Genomic DNA, 19,063 nt, shown 5'->3' on the forward strand with positions numbered 1-19,063 from the left:
TGGCTGCTCCCACGTTGGGGGCATAGATATTTAAAATTGTTAAATCTTCTTGTTGGACAGTCCCTTTGAGTATGATATAGTGTCCTTCCTCATCTCTTATTATAGTTTTTGGCTTAAAATCTAATTGATCTGATATAAGGATTGCCACTCCTGCTTTCTTCTGATGTCCATTAGCATGGTAAATTCTTTTCCACCCCCTCACTTTAAATCTGGAGGTGTCTTCAGGCTTAAAATGTGTTTCTTGGAGGCAACATATAGATGGGTTTTGTTTTTTTATCCATTCTGATACCCTGTGTCTTTTGACAGGGGCATTTAGCCCATTAACATTCAGGGTAACTATTGAGAGATATGAATTTAGGGCCATTGTATTGCCCGTAAGGTGGCTGTTACTGTATATGGTCTCTGTTCCTTTCTGATCTACCACTTGTAGGATCTCTCTTTGTTTAGAGGACCCCTTTCAAGATTTCCTGTAGAGCTGGTTTGGTGTTTGCAAATTCTTTCAGTTGTTGTTTGTCCTGGAAGCTTTTAATCTCTCCTTCTATTTTCAATGATAGCCTAGCTGGATATAGTATTCTTGGCTGCATATTTTTGGGATGAAATCTTCTGAATATATCTGTGATGTCTGAAAATAGTGCTCTGAAAATATCATGCCAGCTCTTTCTGGCCTGCCAGGCCTCTGTGGATAAGTCAGCTGCCAATCTAATATTTTTACCATTGTATGTTACAGACTTCTTTTCCCGGGCTGCTTTCAGGATTTTCTCTTTGTCACTGAGACTTGTGAATTTTACTATTAGGTGACGGGGTGTGGGCCTATTCTTATTGATTTTGAGGGGCATTCTCTTAACCTCCTGAATTTTGATGCTTGTTCCCTTTGCCATATTGGGGAAATTCTCCCCAATAATTCTCTCTAGTATACCTTCTGCTCCCCTCTCTCTTTCTTCTTCTTCTGGAATCCCAATTATTCTAATGTTGTTTCGTCTTTTGGTGTCACTTATCTCTCGAATTCTCCCCTCGTGGTCCAGTAGCTGTTTGTCCCTCTTTTGCTCAGCTTCTTTATTCTCTGTCATTTGGTCTTCTATATCACTAATTCTTTCTTCTGCCTCATTTATCCTAGCAGTGAGAGCCTCCATTTTTGATTGCACCTCATTAATAGCTTTTTTGATTTCAACTTGGTTAGATTTTAGTTCTTTTATTTCTCCAGAAAGGGCTTTTATATCTCTCGAGAGGGTTTCTCTAATATCTTCCATGCCTTTTTCGAGTCCGGCTAGAACCTTGAGAATTGTCATTCTGAACTCTAGGTCTGACATATTACCAATGTCTGTATTGATTAGGTCCCTAGCCTTTGGTACTGCCTCTTGTTCTTTTTTTTGTGTTGAATTTTTCTGTCTTGTCATTTTGTCCAGATAAGAGTATATGAAGGGGCAAGTAAAATACTAAAAGGGTGGCAACAACCCCAGGAAAATATGCTTTAACCAAATTAGAAGAGATCCAAAATCGTGAGGGGGGAGAAAGGGGATAAAAAGTGGTTCAAAAAGGAAACAATAAAAAAAAAAGAAAAAAGAGAAAAAAAAAAGAATTTTTTAAAAAAAGAAAACACCTAAGAAAAATATAAAAAAGAAAAAAAATATATGTATTAGATAAACTAGTAAAAAATCGTTAAAAAAGAAAAAGGTAACAGTTAAAAAAAAAAATTTACCCGAAGGCAAAAAAAAAAAAAAAAGAAAAAATTAAATTAACCGCAAGACTAAAAAAAATCACAGGGAAAAAGCCATGAGTTCCGTGCTTTGCTTTCTCCTCCTCTAGAATTCTGCTGCTCTCCTTGGTATTGAAACCGCACTCTTTGGTAGGTGAATTTGGTCTTGGCTGGATTTCTTGTTGATCTTCTGGGGGAGGGACCTGTTGTAGTGATTCTCAAGTGTCTTTGCCCCAGGCGGAATTGCACCGCTTTTACTCGGGGCCGGGGTGAGTAATCCGCTTGGGTTTGCTTTCAGGAGCTTTTGTTCCCTGAGCGCTTTCCGTAGAGTTCCGGAGGACGGGAATACAAATGGCGGCCTCCTGGTCTCCGGCCCGGAGGAGCCGAGAGCCCAAGGCCACACTCCTCAGTGCGTGCCCAGAGAATCGCGCTCAGTTACTCCCGTCTGCCTGACCTCCGGCCGCGCTCCGAGCTCACCGAGCCTGCGACCGGTTCAAGGTCACCCCGAGCTGCGAGCTTACTGTCGGCTCTGTCTCTGTAGCCGGCTTTCCCGTTCCAATACCCGCAAGCTCTGCGACACTCAGACACCCCCGATCCTTCTGTGACCCTGCGGGACCTGAGGCCACGCTGACCCCGTGTGGGCTTTGCCCCGGGTAGCCTCTGGAGCGATGTCCCTCAGCGGAACAGACTTTTAAAAGTCCTGATTTTGTGCGCGGTTGCTCCGCTGCTTGCTGGGAGCCGGCCCCTCCCCCCAGGGTCTATCTTCCCGTCGCTTTGGATTCACTTCTCCGCTGGTCCTACCTTTCAGAAAGTGGTTGTTTTTCTGTTTCCAGAATTGCTGTTCTTCTTCTCTTCGATCTGCTGATGGATTTGCAGGTGTTTGCAATCTTTAGATAAGCTATCTAGCTGATCTCCGGCTAGATGAAGTAGTCTCGGCCTGCTACTTCTCCGCCATCTTGACTCCTCCCTCAAGAACCAGTGTTTTAATGTCAGTTCAGTTCTCTAGGATATATAAACTTACAAATAAGAATGTATTTACCTATTATTTTAGCAAAGTTGCTGGTGTTTGTGTGTGTAAAGACTTTTTTTTAAAGAGTTATTTATTTGACAGAAAGAGATCACAAGTATGCAGAGAGGCAGGCAGAGAGAGAGAGAGGAAGGGATGCAGGCTCCCTGCTGAGCAGAGAGCCAGATGTGGGGCTAGATCCTAGGACTCTGGGATCATGACCTGAGCTGAAGGCAGAGGCTTTAACCCACTGAACCACCCAGGTGCCCCTTAAGACTTTTTATTTATTTGACGGAGAGAGAGAGAAAGAGAGATCACAAGTAGGCAGAGAGGCAAGCTGAGAGAGGGGGGAAGCAGTCTCCCTGCTGAGCAGAAAGCCAGATGCAGAGCTTGATCCTGGGCCCTGAAGTCATGACCTAAGCAGAGGCTTAACCCACTGAACCACCAAGGTGCCTGGTGTGTGTTTTTTCCCTTAATTATTCCTCTTGGTTATCTGTCTTTTCTTTCCAGTACACCTTTGATAGAATTCTAATTTGGTATGATCTCTCTGGAAAGTAATTTGTTAGTATGTGCTAATATGCTAAAAATTTACATATCATTTAGCTTAATTTCCTTTTCTAGGAAATGATGACAGGTACACTTAAAGGCGATTAAAAATGCATTGCAGCATAGTTTTCACAATTAAAGTTTTGTTTATTGAGGTAAATTTCACGTAATATAAAATTAATTATTTTAAAGTTAAAAATTCACTGGCTTTAGAACATTTACAGTACTGTGCAATCATCACACCTCTATCTAGTTCCAGAGCATTTTCATCACTCCAACAGAAAACCCTGTACCCATGAAGCAGTCTCTGTTCTTTCCTCCCTCCAGCCCTGGCAACTACTTGTGTGTGTGTTTAACCAGTTGGGGGATTTTTTTTTTCTTTTTTAAAAAATTCTGTTCCACCCAAGTGATAGTACAGTTGACCCTTGAACAGTGGGTTTCAACTGCATGGGTCCACTTTTATGTGATTTTTTTTTATAATAACACTACAGAAATGTAAATGTATTTTATCTTCCTTATGATTTTCTTAATAACATTTTCTTTTCTCTAGCTTACATTATTGTAAGAATACAGCATACCATGTGCATATTACATGTATACAAAATATGTGTTAATTGTTTATGTTATTGGTGAGGCTTCTGGTCAATAGGCTGTTATGAGTTAAGATTTTGGGGAGTCAAAAGTTAAATGGAGGGAGTAGTCACCCCTAGTCCCTGCATTGTTCAAGGGTTAGCTGTATATGTTGAGCATATTTGTATGAGTCAAGATTCTTGGTTGTAAGTGGCAGAAAGTCTGACTTCAAAAGGAGGGGATTTAATGATACACACAACTATTCCAGGGGTACATTTGGCTTTAAGTATGTATGACTGTTGACAGGGATGTAAGTGGAGTCCAGGACACCCACCCATTCTCACTTCCACTCTCTTTGTTGACCTCCCTGTTGGTGAAAATTACTCCTTTTCACTCTTGGCTCTGTGTTTGTTTCTTTTCTGTGCTTCCACCTCATTGTCAGGCTGTCTCTGCCAGGTGCAGGAGAGATGGTCCCTGAAAGCTAGTGACCCTTGAGAAGAGTGTGGCCCCTCTGGGCTCCAGGTCTTGAGACCACACTGATTGGCTTTCCATGGGTCATGGACCTGTTCCTGTAGGAGATGGTATACTCTGATTAGCTGGCCTGCATATTATCTGTTCCTAGAGACTGAATCTCATTCTGGCTCCTATATTCCTGAGAAAGTAGTTCTGGAAAGGAATTCTGATACATTCCCACATAAAACAGTACTGCTCATATCTCTGCTCATGCCCATGTGTATCAAGAGAGCATTGACTTTTGTGTTGATAATCCTAGGTCACCGAGAAAACCTTACATGACATTTTATGAATTTTACTTAAACCTGTGGGAGTTATAGTGGGGGATTTATCTAATTGGAGGGAAGTAAGGGTTTCCCTTTTAATAAATGGATTTCCTACTCTTTGAGCTCTATGTTAGATAGTATACACTTTTTTGAAGTCGTTCTGCAAGTAGATACTGAGGGCTTGCTGTGGGCCAAATGAAGCTCCAGTTTCATGAGGTTTTCAGTCTATTGGGGCAGATGGACAATAAACAAATAACAAATAAGTGTATAGTTTCAGGTAATGATTATAGGAAAATGAAGCTTGATTGGGGGAGTGTGTATGCTGGTCTAGATAGCAGGGTCAGGGAAGGCCTCCCCGAAGAGGGGGTTTAGTGTCAAGAACTGGATTGAGCAGGGAACAGTTTGGGATTATTTATGGGAGTAGTGTTCCAAACAGAGGGAACTGTAAATGTAAAGACTCTGAGTCATCAATACGCTTGATAATCTAAGGGAAGTCAGTAGAGTTGGAGGAGTTGGGGGTGGATCAGGAAAGGGTAGGACCAGGTAGGGCTTGTAGGTCTCACTGAGGACTTGGGTTTATTTTATTTTATTTTTTTTTGAAAGGTGAGATGGGAAGGCCCAAGGGGTAGATGAGCAGGGGAATGACCTGAGTTGACCTTCAGGATCTTTCTTTGTAAAGAATGCCTTTCTTTTCTTTTGACTTGCTTTATAAAAAGTCTGATCCTTGGCACCAATACTGAGCAGTGACTGGAGACAGAAAAGTGAAGAGGTAAGGGAAAAAAGTGGTGCTGGAGAAGAGAAGTGAGTAGCCATGGAATCCATAGCAGGAGCAGGTTTTGCAGAAGGTGGGCACACATGGTCTGTGTCTGTCCTTACTGTGGCAGTGAGCAGTGATAAGACAGGCTGGCTGCAGCCCATGGGACAGGAAAGCTAGACTGCCGTGGGCCTTGTAACGGGGCCCACACAGCAGCCCAGGCTTGTAACAGTGTGGAGGCGGGCTTGCTGTGTTACCCCAAATATCAATAAGAGGCAAGAAGCTTATATATAAGATAGTACTCCTGGCATGTCTGGGTGGCTCAGTCAGTGAAGCATCTGACTCTTGATTTTGGCTTAGGTCATGATTTCAGGGTTGTGAGATTGAGCCCTGTGTCAGGCTCCATGCTGCGTATGGAACCTGCAAAAGTTTCTCTCTCACCCTCTCCCTCTGCTTCTGCTCCCGCTCCCCTCCTCTCTTTGGCGCGCGCGCTCTCTCTCTCCCTCAAAATTACCCCTGATGTTGACAAAAAATGGAGATAGATCTTCCAGCTGCTATAAAAGAATGAGCACAGGAAAATATTGATTGGTCAGGGTAATATTAATTTATCTATATAGATGATTGCCAATAGAAGCCAATGCTTGGCTTCATTTCAGGAACCTGCTAAATTAGGGCCCCATTTGTACTTTATATTGTGTTTCTTAATGGAAAGACCTGAGGGAGTCTTGATCTCTGACTCTTGATCTCTCTTTTCAATATAACCTGAAAAGACCTAATTTTTATAAGCCATTGTTGCTAGCCGATGGAATACCTGATGGAGATTGTATTCTGGAAGTTGCTTGTTGGTGACAGGTTTACACAGAATGAAGAAACATGACTGAATGTGTGCTAAGGCCACCAGGTCTTGTATATGAACTTGTCATGATTGGTAATGTCATCATCTTTTCCATTTGGGGGTGTCACACCTGAGCTTGACCCTGGGTCAGTGCAAGTTATTGAGTGGCTGGGCAGAGATAATTTCTTTTTGCCTGGCTCTGTTATTTTTCTGCACTTTTTGGTAAATGGCAATTTTGAGAAACACAGCTTTCCCTAAAGATACCAACAGGCCATTACAAGGTATTATCTACAACATATGTGTTGTAACAGTTCTATTACAGTGTTGGACAGAAGAAATTTAAGTTATTTGCTTTAGGGGGCATTTTGGTGTTGGTGAAAATACTATTTAATATATTGTGTGGGTCTTGAATGTACTTCAGTTTTAAAGAGTAAGACAGGTTTGGAGAACATTATAGTTTGGTGTTGTGTTTGTTGAGTTGTTCTTTCCTTTGTTATAGGAATTAGGCTTTGAAAAATGTCTGAAAAAAGATCTCTCCAAAACACTCTAGTGGCTCTTTTATTTTTTATTTTATTTTTCCCTTCCATTAGTTCCCACTCCCACCCTACTTCTCCTCTCTGGTAACAGCAAGTCTGATTTCTCTTCCAATGCATCAGTCAGTTTCTTTCTTTCTTTCTACTCCATGTACAGGTGAGATCATTGAGTACATATTTGTCTTTCTCTATCGACTTATTTTATTTAGCATAAAGCCTTCAAGATCCATCCATGTTGTTGTGCATAGTTTTTTTGGCTATGAAATTTAATGTACTCATTGTAAACATTGGAATGATACAAATGAGCAAAAACATAATTGAAGTGTGAGAAAGCTCTTCAAATTCTGCGATCTCCTAATGTCCATTGTTCCAGTTTTGGTAAGCATGTTTTCTATGCTTGCCCTTGCTTATGTGCATCCTCTTCTCTCTCTGTCTCTCCCCCTGTTTGTCTGTGTCTGTCTTGGGTGCGTAGCACACAGAAACACAGTTTTACCTGAATGGACATTAGGCAGAGTCTAAGCTAGACTTTTTTTTTTTTTTAAGATTTTATTTATTTATTTGACAGACAGAAATCAGATGTAGGCAGAGAGGCAGGCAGAGAGAGAGAGGAGGAAGCAGGCTCCCTGCTGAGCAGAGAGCCCGATGTGGGACTCGATCCCAGGATCCTGGGATCATGATCCAAGCCGAAGGCAGAGGCTTTAACCCACTGAGCCACCCAGACATTCCTAACCCTAGACTTTTGACTTAACATTTCTTGGCCATTTTTCCACATCAGTAAGTGAAGACTTACGTAATACTTAAATGGCTTTCTTATGTTCTGCTAGACTCCTATAACAAATGATCTGCCACCCATTCCTCAGGTTGTGGGTTTCTGGCTTTCCCATGCTGCTAGCAGATTGAGGCCTGGGAGTGAGAAGAGGCTGCCTGGTGACCAGAGGCCTTTGGCTTTTTCTGTAAAGAATACAGTGGGCTGTGTTTGTAGCTGCTGGTGGGTTGGGGGACATTGTGATGGATTTCCAGAGGTAAAGAGAAGCCTTTGGGGAAGGCCATTTCAGCCTTTGCTGAGGTTCTTCGGGGAAAGAGCACCTTTGTAACCTGTCCAGGAGGAAGGTCATTCCATGTGCAAGCTGACTTTGGTGTCCTAAATAAACCAACGTCTGGGTCAGTCCACTTTTAGATTTAGCAACTCTTTAGTTCTGTGACTTCTACCAGATCTTTATGATTTTAAAAAAATCACGTTTTTGGGGCACCTGGGTGGCTCAGTTGATTAAGCATCTGACTTCAGCTCAGATCATGATCTCAGAGTCCTGGGATTCAGCCCTGTATCAGGCTCCCTGCTCAGCAGGGAGTCTTCTTCCCCCTCTCCCTCTCCTTCTTCCCCTCCCCCACTCCTATTCTCTGTCTCTCTGTCTCTGTCCCTGTCTCTCTCTCTCATATTTTCTCTCTCTCTCTCAAATGAATCAATAAAATCTTTTAAAAAACCATTTTCCAGTTATACTTCCCTGTACCTCCTCATTCACTTCCTGTTAATACTGATATGGCAGAGCAGTGTGGGAGCCTGACTGCTTGGGTTCAAGTCTAACCTAACCTCTCTGACCTTCCACTCACCCTAAGGATGGTACCTGCTTCCTATGGCTACTAGAGATTTAATTAAGTTAATATAATCAAAGCTCTTTTGTAAGCCATTACTATAATTATTAATAATTATTTGACATAAGTAAGATGGCTCTCTCTGCCCTCATCATCACTTTTCTACTTCCTTAGTTGCTGGAGATGGTTGCAGGTAGAGGTTACCAGCTAGCTCCTACTTTATCTGTTGTTTTATTTCTATCAGTGACTCCCTGATGAGTGGTTTTGACTGTAATATAGGCTAGCCCCAATTCAGATCAAGAGAAGCAGAGACAATTTTGCATTGACTTAAAAGTGTGATGAAACTTGATCCTACTGAAGGTATAGATATATTAAAATGTATATGAAGCACATTTGACTTAAACATTGTATATCATTGGTATATATTTATGTTGTGTGTTATATTGGTACTCCCTATTAGTTAAAAAGAACATGTTAGGATCCTATATTTGAGAAATGTATGTCTAAATATCTAAATAAATCAGCTCTACTTTTAAAAACTTTAGCACTAGGCAATTGGATTCCGTCTTTATATAGAATGACTTTTATATGTGGATTGCCAGTTCTGGATCACAAAGGGTTAATATCTTCCTGACTTGTAAGAATTTTATTTTCTACATCTTGTTTACCTTCTAAATATAAAGATTGAAGATAATCCATTTTCTTAGGATGGCTATCTTTTACAAATTCTTCAGTCATAACTGATAATTGTTTCCTGTTCAACTGTTAGGTTTTATTTCGGTGTTTACAAGGATGTTTTTGGATGCAGGTAAAAGAAAACCGAAATGCAAATGATAAGAATTTTTTTTCCTCCTATAAAAGCAGCCCCAAGTTAGGATGAGCCCTGAGACAGCTAATTCATTCGGCAATTCTGTGATGTTAACAGCTCAGACCTGCTCTGCCTCCCTGTCTTGCCATCCTTAGTGTCCTCAGTGTGGCAGTCTTGTCTTCAAGGTGGCAAAATGCCTGCAGCCCTTACAAGCATTGCACCCAGAAAGAACAACATCCACAGACAGAAACAGAAGAAATTCTTCTTCTTTGTGTCTCTTTAAAAACAATGAATCTTTTCCAGACATCTCCATCATAATTCTTCCCATTTCTTATTGAAGTGTTAGGTCACAGGCTTGAGCCTAAACCTATCACTGGCAAGGGGTGTGTTGGCACTGTAATTTGCTCAGCAGCATCAGGTCTTCCCTCCTAGGACCAGGGATAGGCCAGCCTCCCGAAAGGACTTGACTCTGTGCAGATAGGTGCTCTGTTAGGAAGAGGAAGGGTCTGATTGTGGGAATCGGTGAGGTGGGGGGCTGGAGGGAAACCAACAGTGTCTCTCTAGGCCACTGTTAATTTTTAGTTTAAATGGTGTGGAGAATATCTATGGAAGTAAATTATTAATCATGGTAACATTTTGGATATGTGTATGTTTTTAGGGAAGAATTTAAAATTCTGAACTCTAACTGGTATATACAACAGGCTGTAATGGATGTAAGAAACAAATCTATCGGCAAAGCTAAAAGAGGAGCTTGGTTCACTTTTTGCAAGGAGGAATATATATGTAGTTTAGGCCCCAGTATGCTTCAGAATCATTATGCCAGGTTTCTAGGGGCCTTTTCCTTCTCTTGGGCCAGCCTGGTTGTGCTTGGGCATACAGGCACATGTGTATCTGCTGTTGGCCCTGGAGGGGACTGTAAGTTGGGTGAACAGTGTGGATGGGGGACTCTGGCATGGTGGTACAAAAGACTGATAGGCTTGGATGCTTGGTTGGGTGGGTGGAATTAAAGTGTTTTTTTTTTTTTAATTATATATCACAAGTTACATGTTTATGAAGCTTATTCTTTCACATATGCATTCAATATTTAAAACAATTTTTTAAAAATTTTTAATTTTTTATAAACATTTAATATATTTCTATCCCCAGGGGTACAGGTCTGTGAATTGCCAGGTTTATACACTTCACAGCACTCACCAAAGCACATACCCTCCCCGATGTCCATAACCCCACCTGCCTTCTCCCAACCCCCCTCCCCCCAGCAACTCTCAGTTTGTTTTGTGAGATTAAGAGTCACTTATGGTTTGTCGCCCTCCCAATCCCATCTTGTTTCATTGATTCTTCTCCTACCCATTTAAGCCCCCATGTTGCATCACCACTTCCTCATATCAGGGAGATCATATGATAGTTGTCTTTCTCCGCTTGACTTATTTTGCTAAGCATGATACCCTCTAGTTCCATCCATGTTGTCGCAAATGGCAAGATTTCATTTCTTTTGATGGCTGCATAGTATTCCATTGTGTATATATACCACATCTTCTTGATCCATTCATCTGTTGATGGACATCTAGGTTCTTTCCATAGTTTGGCTATTGTGGACATTTCTGCTATAAACATTCGGGTGCCCGTGCCCCTTTGGATCACTACGTTTGTATCTTTAGGGTAAATACCCAGTAGTGCGATTACTGGGTCATAGGGCAGTTCTATTTTCCACATTTTGAGGAACCTCCATGCTGTTTTTCAGAGTGGTTGCACCAGCTTGCATTCCCACCAATAGTGTAAAAGGGTTCCCCTTTCTCTGCATCCTTGTCAGCATCTGTCATTTCCTGACTTGTTAATTTTAGCCATTCTGACTGGTGTGTGGTGGTACTTCATTGTGGTTTTGATTTGTATTTCCCTGATGCCGAGTGATATGGAGCACTTTTTCATGTGTCTTTTGGCCATCTGGATGTCTTCTTTGCAGAAATGTCTGTTCATGTCCTCTGCCCCTTTCTTGATTGGATTATTTGTTCTTTGGGTGTTGAGTTTGCTAAGTTCTTTATAGATTTTGGACACTAGTCCTTTATCTGATATGTCGTTTGCAAATATCTTCTCCCATTCTGTCAGTTGTCTTTTGGTTTTGTTAACTGTTTCCTTTGCTGTGCAAAAGCTTTTGATCTTGATAAAATCCCAATAGTTCATTTTTGCCCTTGCTTCCCTAACTTTGGCGATGTTCCTATGAAGATGTTGCTGCGGCTGAGGTTGAAGACGTTGCTGCCCCTGTTCTCCTCAAGGATTTTGATGGATTCCTTTCTCACATTGAGGTCTTTCATCCATTCTGAGTCTATTTTCATGTGTGGTGTAAGGAAATGGTCCAATTTCATTTTTCTGCATGTGGCTGTCCAATTTTCCCAACACCATTTATTGAAGAGGCTGTCTTTTTTCCATTGGACATTCTTTCCTGCTTTGTCCAAGATTAGTTGACCATAGATTGAGGTTCTATTTCTGGGTTTTCTACTCTGTTCTATTGATCTATGTGTCTGTTTTTGTGCCAGTACCATGGTGTCTTGATGATGACAGCTTTGTAATAGAGCTTGACGTGTGGAATTGTGATGCCACCAACTTTGGCTTTCTTTTTCAGTATCCCTTTGGCTATTCGAGGTCTTTTCTGGTTCCATATAAATTTTAGGATTATTTGTTCCATTTCTTTGAAGAAGATGGATGGCACTTTGATAGGAATTGCATTAAATGTGTAGATTGCTTTAGGTAGCATAGACATTTTCACAATATTTATTCTTCCAATCCAGGAGCATGGAACATTTTTCCATTTCTTTGTGTCTTTCTCAGTTCCTTTCATGAGTACGTTATAGTTTTCTGAGTATAGATTCTTTGCCTCTTTGGTTAGGTTTATTCCTAGGTATCTTATGGTTTTGGGTGCAATTGTAAATGGGATTGACTCCTTAATTTCTCGTTCTTCTGTCTTGTTGTTGGTGTAGAGAAAAGCAACTGATTTCTGTGCATTGACTTTATATCCTGACACTTTACTGAATTCCTGTACAAGTTCTAGCAGTTTTGGAGTGGAGTCTTTTGGGTTTTCCACATATAGTATCATATCATCTATGAGGAGTGATAGTTTGACTTCTTCTTTGCCAATTTGGATGCCTTTAATTTCCTTTTGTTGTCTGATTGCTGAGGCTAGGACTTCTAGTACTATGTTGAATAGCAGTGGTGATAATGGACATCCCTGCCGTGTTCCTGACCTTAGCGGAAAAGCTTTCAGTTTTTCTCCAATGAGAATGATATTTGCAGTGGGTTGTTCATAGATGGCTTTGATGATATTGAGGTATGTGCCCTCTATCCCTACACTTTGAAGAGTTTTGATCAGGAAAGGATGCTGTACTTTGTCAAACGCTTTTTCAGCATCTATTGAGAGTATCATATGGTTCTTGTTCTTTCTTTTATTGATGTGTTGCATCACATTGATTGATTTGTGGAGGTTGAGCCAACCTTGCAGCTCTGGAATAAATCCCACTTGGTTGTGGTGAATAATCATTTTAATGTACTGTTGAATCCTATTGGCTAGTATTTTGGTGAGAATTTTTGCATCTGTGTTCATCAAGGATATTGGTCTATAGCTCTCTTTTTTGATGGGATCCTTGTCTGGTTTTTGGGATCAAGGTGATGCTGGCCTCATAAAATGAGTTTGGAAGTTTTCCTCCCATTTCTATTTTTTGGAACAGTTTCAGGAGAATAGGAATTAGTTCTTCTTTAAATGTTGGTAGAATTCCCCTGGGAAGCCGTCTGGACCCAGTCTTTTGTTTGTTTGGAGATTTTTGATGACTGTTTCAATCTCTTTACTGGTTATGGGTCTGTTCAGGCTTTCTATTTCTTCCTAGTTCAGTTGTGGTAGTTTATATGTTTCTAGGAATGTATCCATTTCTTCCAGATTGTCAAATTTTTTGGCGTAGAGTTGCTCATAGTATGTTCTGATAATTGTTTGTATTTCTTTGGTGTTAGTTGTGATCTCTCCTCTTTCATTCATGATTTTATTTATTTGACTCCTTTCTCTTTTCTTTTTGATAAGTCTGATTTGATAATCAATCTTATTAATTCTTTCAAAGAACCAGCTCCTAGTTTTGTTGATTTGTTCTGTTGGTTTTTTGGTTTCTATTTCATTGATTTCTGCTCTGATCTTTATGATTTCTCTTCTCCTGCTGGGCTTAGGGTTTCTTTCTTTTTCTTTCTCCAGCTCCTTTACGTGTAGGGTTAGGCTGTGTACCTGAGACCTTTCTTGTTTCTTGAGAAAGGCTTGTACCGCTATATATTTTCCTCTCAGGACTGCCTTTGTTGTGTCCCACAGATTTTGAACCGTTATGTTTTCATTATCATTTGTTTCTATGAGTTTTTTCAATTCTTTTTTAATTTCCTGGTTGGCCCATTCATTCTTTAGAAGAATGTTGTTTAGTCTCCATGGATTTTATTCTTTCCTAATTTCCTCTTGTGGTTGAGTTCTAGCTTCAGAGCATTGTGGTCTGAAAATATGCAGGGAACGATCCCAATCTTCTGATACCGGTTGAGACCAGATTTAGGACCGAAGATATGATCTATTCTGGAGAATGTTCCATGTGCACTAAAGAAGAGTGTGTATTCTGTTGCTTTGGGATGAAATGTTCTGAATATATCTGTGATGTCCATATGGTCCAGTGTGTCATTTAAGGCCTTTATTTCCTTGTTTATCTTTTGCTTGGATGATCTGTCCATTTCAGTGAGGGGAGTTTTAAAGTCCCCTACTATTATTGTATTATTGTTGATGTGTTTCTTTGATTTTGTTCTTAATTGGTTTATATACTTGTCTGCTCCCACGTTTGGGGCATACATATTTAAAATTGTAAGATCTTCTTTTTGGACAGATCCTTTAAGTATGATTAGTGTCCTTCCTCATCTCTTATTATAGTCTTTGGCTTAAAATCTAATGGATCTGATATAAGAATTGCCACTCCTGCTTTCTTCTGATGTCCATTAGCATGGTAAATTCTTTCCACCCCCTCACTTTAAATCTGTCAGTGTCTTTGGGTTTAAAATGAGTTTCTTGTAGGCAACATATAGATGGGTTTTTTTTTTTTTATCCATTCTGATACCCTTTGTCTTTTGTTTGGGGCATTTAGCCCATTTACATTCAGGGTAACTTTTGAGAGATATGAATTTAGTGCTATTGTATTGCCTGTAAGGTGACTGTTATTATATATTGTCTCTGTTCCTTTCTGTTCTGCTACTTTTAGGGTTTCTCTTTGCTTAGAGGACCCCTTTCAGTATTTCCTGTAGAGCTGGTTTGGTGTTTCCAAATTCTTTTAGTTTTTGTTTGTCCTGGAAGCTTTTAATCTCTCCTTCTATTTTCAATGATAGCCTAGCTGGATATAGTATTCTTGACTGCATGTTTTTCTCATTTAGTGCTCTGAATATATCATGCCAGCTCTTTCTGGCCTGCCAGGTCTCTGTGGAGAAGTCTGCTGCCAATCTATTATTTTTACCATTGTATGTTACAGACTTCTTTTCCTGGGCTGCTTTCAGGATTTTCTCTTTGTCACCAGACTTGTAAATTTTATTAATAGGTCATGGGGTGTGGACCTATTCTTATTTATTTTGAGGGGCGTTCTCTGCACCTCCTGGATTTTGATGCTTGTTCCCTTTGCCATATTGGGGAAATTCTCTCCAATAATTCTCTCCAGTATACCTTCTGTTCCCCTCTCTCTTTCTTCTTCTTCTGGAATCCCAATTATTCTAATGTTGTTTCATCTTATGGTTTCACTTATCTCTCAAATTCTCCCCTCGTGGTCCAGTAGCTGTTTGTCCCTCTTTTGCTCAGTTTCTTTATTCTCTGTCATTTGGTCTTCTATATTGCTAATTCTTTCTTCTGCCTCATTTATGCTAGCAGTGAGAGCCTCCATTTTTTATTGCACCCCGTTAATAGCTTTTTTATTTCAACTTGGTTAGATTTTAGTTCTTTTATTTCCCCAAATAGGGCTTTTATATCTCCTGAGAGGGTTTCTCTAATAACTTCCATGCCTTTTTTGAGCTTGGCTAGAACCTTGAGAATTGTCATTCTGAAAGCTAGTTCTGACATACTACCAATGTCTGTATTGATTAGCTCCCTAGCCTTCGGTACTGCCTCTTGTTCTTTTTTTTTTGTGGTGAATTTTTCCGCCTTGTCCTCTTGTCCAGATAAGAATATATGAAGGAGCAATTAAAATACTAAAAGGGTGGCAACAACCCCAGGAAAATATGCTTTAACCAAATCAGAAGAGATCCCAAATCGTGAGGGGGGAAAAAGGGGATAAAAAGAGGTTCAGAAAGAAAAAAAAAAAAGAACGAACGAAAGAAAAGAAACAATTATAAAAAGAAAATGAATAAAGAAAAATCATTACAAAGACAAACATATATATATATATTAAACTAGTTTTAAAATGTTAAAAAAGAAAAGGGTAAAAGTTAAAAAATTATACCAGAAGACTAGAAAAAAAATTGAAAAAGAAAAAAATTAAATTAACTGCAAGACTAAAGAATCATGGGGAGAAAGCCATGAGTTCCGTGCTTTGCTTTCTCCTCCTCTGGAATTCTTCTGCTCTCCTTGGTATTGAAACTGTACTCCTTGGTAGGTGAACTTGGTCTTGGCTGGATTTTTCGTTGATCTTCTGGGGAAGAGGCCCGTTATAGTGACTCTCAAGTGTCTTTGCTTCAGGTGGAATTTCACCGCCCTTACTAGGGGCCGGGCTGAGTAATCCCCTCAGGTTTGCTTTCAGGAGCTTTTGTTCTCTGAGTGCTTTCCTTAGAGTTCTGGAGGACGGGAATGAAAATGGCGGCCTCCTGGTCTCTGTCCTTAGGAGCCGAGAGCCCGGGGCCCCACTCTTCAGTGTGCCCTCAGAGAACAGTGCCCAATAACTCCGTCTGCCTGACTTCCAGCCACGCTCCGAGCTCATCGAGCCTGCGACCGGTTCAAGGTAATCCTGAGCTGTGAGCTCACTCTTGGCTCTGTCTCTGTAGCCGGCTTCCCCGTTCTCATACCTGTAAGCTCTGCGACACTCAGACACCCCCGATCCTTCTTTGACCCTGCAGGACCTGAGACCATGCTGACCCCATGTGGGCTTCATCCCGGTTTAGCCTCTGGAGCGATGTCCCTCAGCAGAACAGACTTTTAAAAGTCCTGATTTTGTGCTCCATTGCAATGCCGCTTGCCGGGATCTGGCCCCTCCCCCCAGGGTCTATCTTCCCATGGCTTTGGGTTCACTTCTCTGCCAGTCCTACCTTTCAGAAAGTAGTTGATTTTCTGTTTCTGGAATTGCTGTTCTTCTTCTCTTCGATATGCCGTTGGATTTGTAGGTGTTTGCAATCTTTAGATAAGCTATCTAGCTGATCTCTGGCTAGCTGAAGTAGTCTCAGCCTGCTACTTTTCCGCCATCTTGACTCCTCCTCCTAAAACAATTTTTTAAATGCCTTTTTATGTCTAGCACATGGCCTGTGTGCACAGAACTACATTGAATTGATTCAAGACCGAAACTGAGACTGGGGTTCTCTTGAGTGAATATAGAAAGGGGAAGGGAAGGGCATTGGGGGTAATGTGCAAGAGCTGATTAAAAAGGTGGGCTGTGGAAACCAAATAGGAGAAAAAAAGAAGGGAAGACTTGAGCCTATATAGATAGTGACCAGATGGTGGGGTCTTTGGGTTCAAGGACCTGGTAGGGTTAGAAGAGCTGCTGGAATTAGCTTTCTAGAAGGTGAGCAGGGACAAGGGGAAATGGCAGCTGACAGGACCCCCAGATGTGGGGAGGTGAAAAGCAGTGCCTGGGTCTAGGGTCTGGTTTGGGTATATCTGCATGGTGGGACAGGGGGTGGAGGACAGCCTCCTTGCAGTGTGGAAGTCAGGCATGACCTTTGGAAATGCTGAAATCAGTGCTAGTTACAAGAGAAAGAGTGAACCAGGCCCTGAAATCTTCTGTGAGTATGCTGGGATGAGCGAAAGACTGTGTGCTGCTCGGGTGGGTGGGCTAGTTGGCATGCAGACTGGTTGTGTGACTAGCAAAGAAGTGTTGGTGTGCATGAGGGGAAGCACTGCCATGGTCTGGATATTGCAGTATGGAGCAGGGAGGATGCCAACCACATCTTAGGCCTGGCAGTATGTGGCATAGGAATAATGAAAGACTTACCTGGCAGTCTACAGGGAAGCAGTCCCCTCAAGGGACTCCATGTTTTAGGTGGAGCCAGAAGAGATTTGGTGCAGGAGAGGGGATTTGGTGAGCTTTATTGGATCTCGGGCGTAGACAGGTTGTGGTTAGGAAGCTGGGGTGAGATTAAGTGATGCCCAGAGCCATATGGAAGTGACAGTCAGAAATGTTGGTCATGTGGGAAGCTTGGATTTCTAGGAACATGGATGGAAACCAGTGGAAGACCAGAGGGGACATCCCTGCTGTGTGCCTAGTCTAATGGTTGTCTATTTATTGATTCTGGTGTCAAGCATCTTGTGGGGAGGTGAGGGATAGGGGCTGGGTTTCAGGCAGGAGAAAGGAGAACATCTCCTTATGTTGCCATGGGGTGCGGTAAGGGTTATCTTCAGTCCATTATTGCTTAACTTCTGGATGACTCCAGGAATAATTCCATGTCAAATATGTCCAGTGATGTTAATACCTAAAAGTGGATGTGGATGGAAAACATGGCACTTGAGAGAGGTTTTCTGAAATTTGAAGTCTCCATGGCATCAAAAAAATTGTGCTTGCAGACTTTTCTCTTTGAAAAGTCTGGACTCTTTTCTGTTCTAGACTCTTCTGGACTTTTATCTTTGAGTTCTTAATGCTTTCCAGAACTTACTAGAAATAATTTTGCATGGTGGCATATTAGGTGGTGTATCGCACCAGGTGTCCTTCCGTGCAAGCTGACTTTAGGGGATGACTAGTCCCGACTCCTGATTCCCCCTTTTCCACTAGCCTTCTCCCACCATGTCCTTGACCACATCCCCTTTCACAGTACTGATGGACTGAGCTGAGCCTTTTCATCTGCTAGGTAGTTAGTATTTCATCCACATTAGGATTTTGTATTTGTATATAATCTGTATAAGGGACATTTTTAGGTCTGTAAATAGGTGCATTTTTCAAATGTGTATTTCTCTTTCATACTAATGATGATGATTTAAAGTGTTTAAATGATGATGTTTGAAGTGTTGATTTAGCATTGAAGCACAATCAGCATACTTGCTGTCTTATGATCTGAGTCAAAAGGGCTTCCCTGTGTGGGTTTTACCTACTTACCAGGTATGAAGCTCCAGGTCGTTCATCTGCCCTTGGCACAGTATACTGCACACACAGGAAGTTCTAAAATCTACTGGCCAGTGTCAGGAAAGGAGTCTTGCCTGCACCCTGATTAGCATGGATTATTGTTGACAGAAAGTTTGTATCAGTGGGCAGCATCTGTTACTCAGATCCATTTTTTTTCTGCTTTTCATTACTATGTTATCCTTGGGGTCATCTCTTTATGGGCTTGCTGACCTTCATGGCTGGTGAAGCTCCTTGGTGTGAGTTTCTTCTTCCCCATCAACATTTCCACAGTAATGTTGAAAAACAGCTCCTCCCAAACCCCATGACTTACATAGGCCTTATGGTAACAAGTGTCTGTTTTTCTTCCTCACCAGTTTCCATTGGTTGGGGTGGTTCTGTCTCTGGCTGCTGGTTGCTTGGGGTGGGCTCCACGATGGGTTGGTCCAGCTCTGCTCCAGTAGTTTCCTTGTATCCCTTAGAATAGAGACTGCCTGAGGTTCTCCAGCCATAACTGGGTTATATTTCTAAGGACTGGCTGCCCCAAATCATTTGTGGGTGTGTGTCATCTAAAGGTGTGGCTTCAGCTAAAGAAGAATTTGTAGCATTTTTCAAACTATCCCCAGAGGGGAAGAGGACAGGGACCAAGACAGTTGTTAGAAGGTGAAATCACCAGA

The 19,063-nt window shown here is 41.4% G+C and overlaps 1 long non-coding RNA gene across 1 annotated transcript in view; it reads left to right on the forward strand.

Moving 5' to 3' along the window:
- Nucleotides 1–2,109: 2,109 nt before the first annotated feature.
- LOC309847919 overlaps nucleotides 2,110–19,063 on the forward strand; it is a 209,349-nt gene continuing 192,395 nt past the window's right edge. Inside the window, exon 1 of the long non-coding RNA XR_014302720.1 lies at nucleotides 2,110–2,191. This is a non-coding gene — a long non-coding RNA (uncharacterized lncRNA). The remainder of the gene's footprint in view (nucleotides 2,192–19,063) is intronic.

Source organism: Mustela nivalis (genome assembly GCF_964662115.1).
Source record: "Mustela nivalis genome assembly, chromosome: 14".
Lineage (NCBI taxonomy): Eukaryota > Metazoa > Chordata > Mammalia > Carnivora > Mustelidae > Mustela > Mustela nivalis.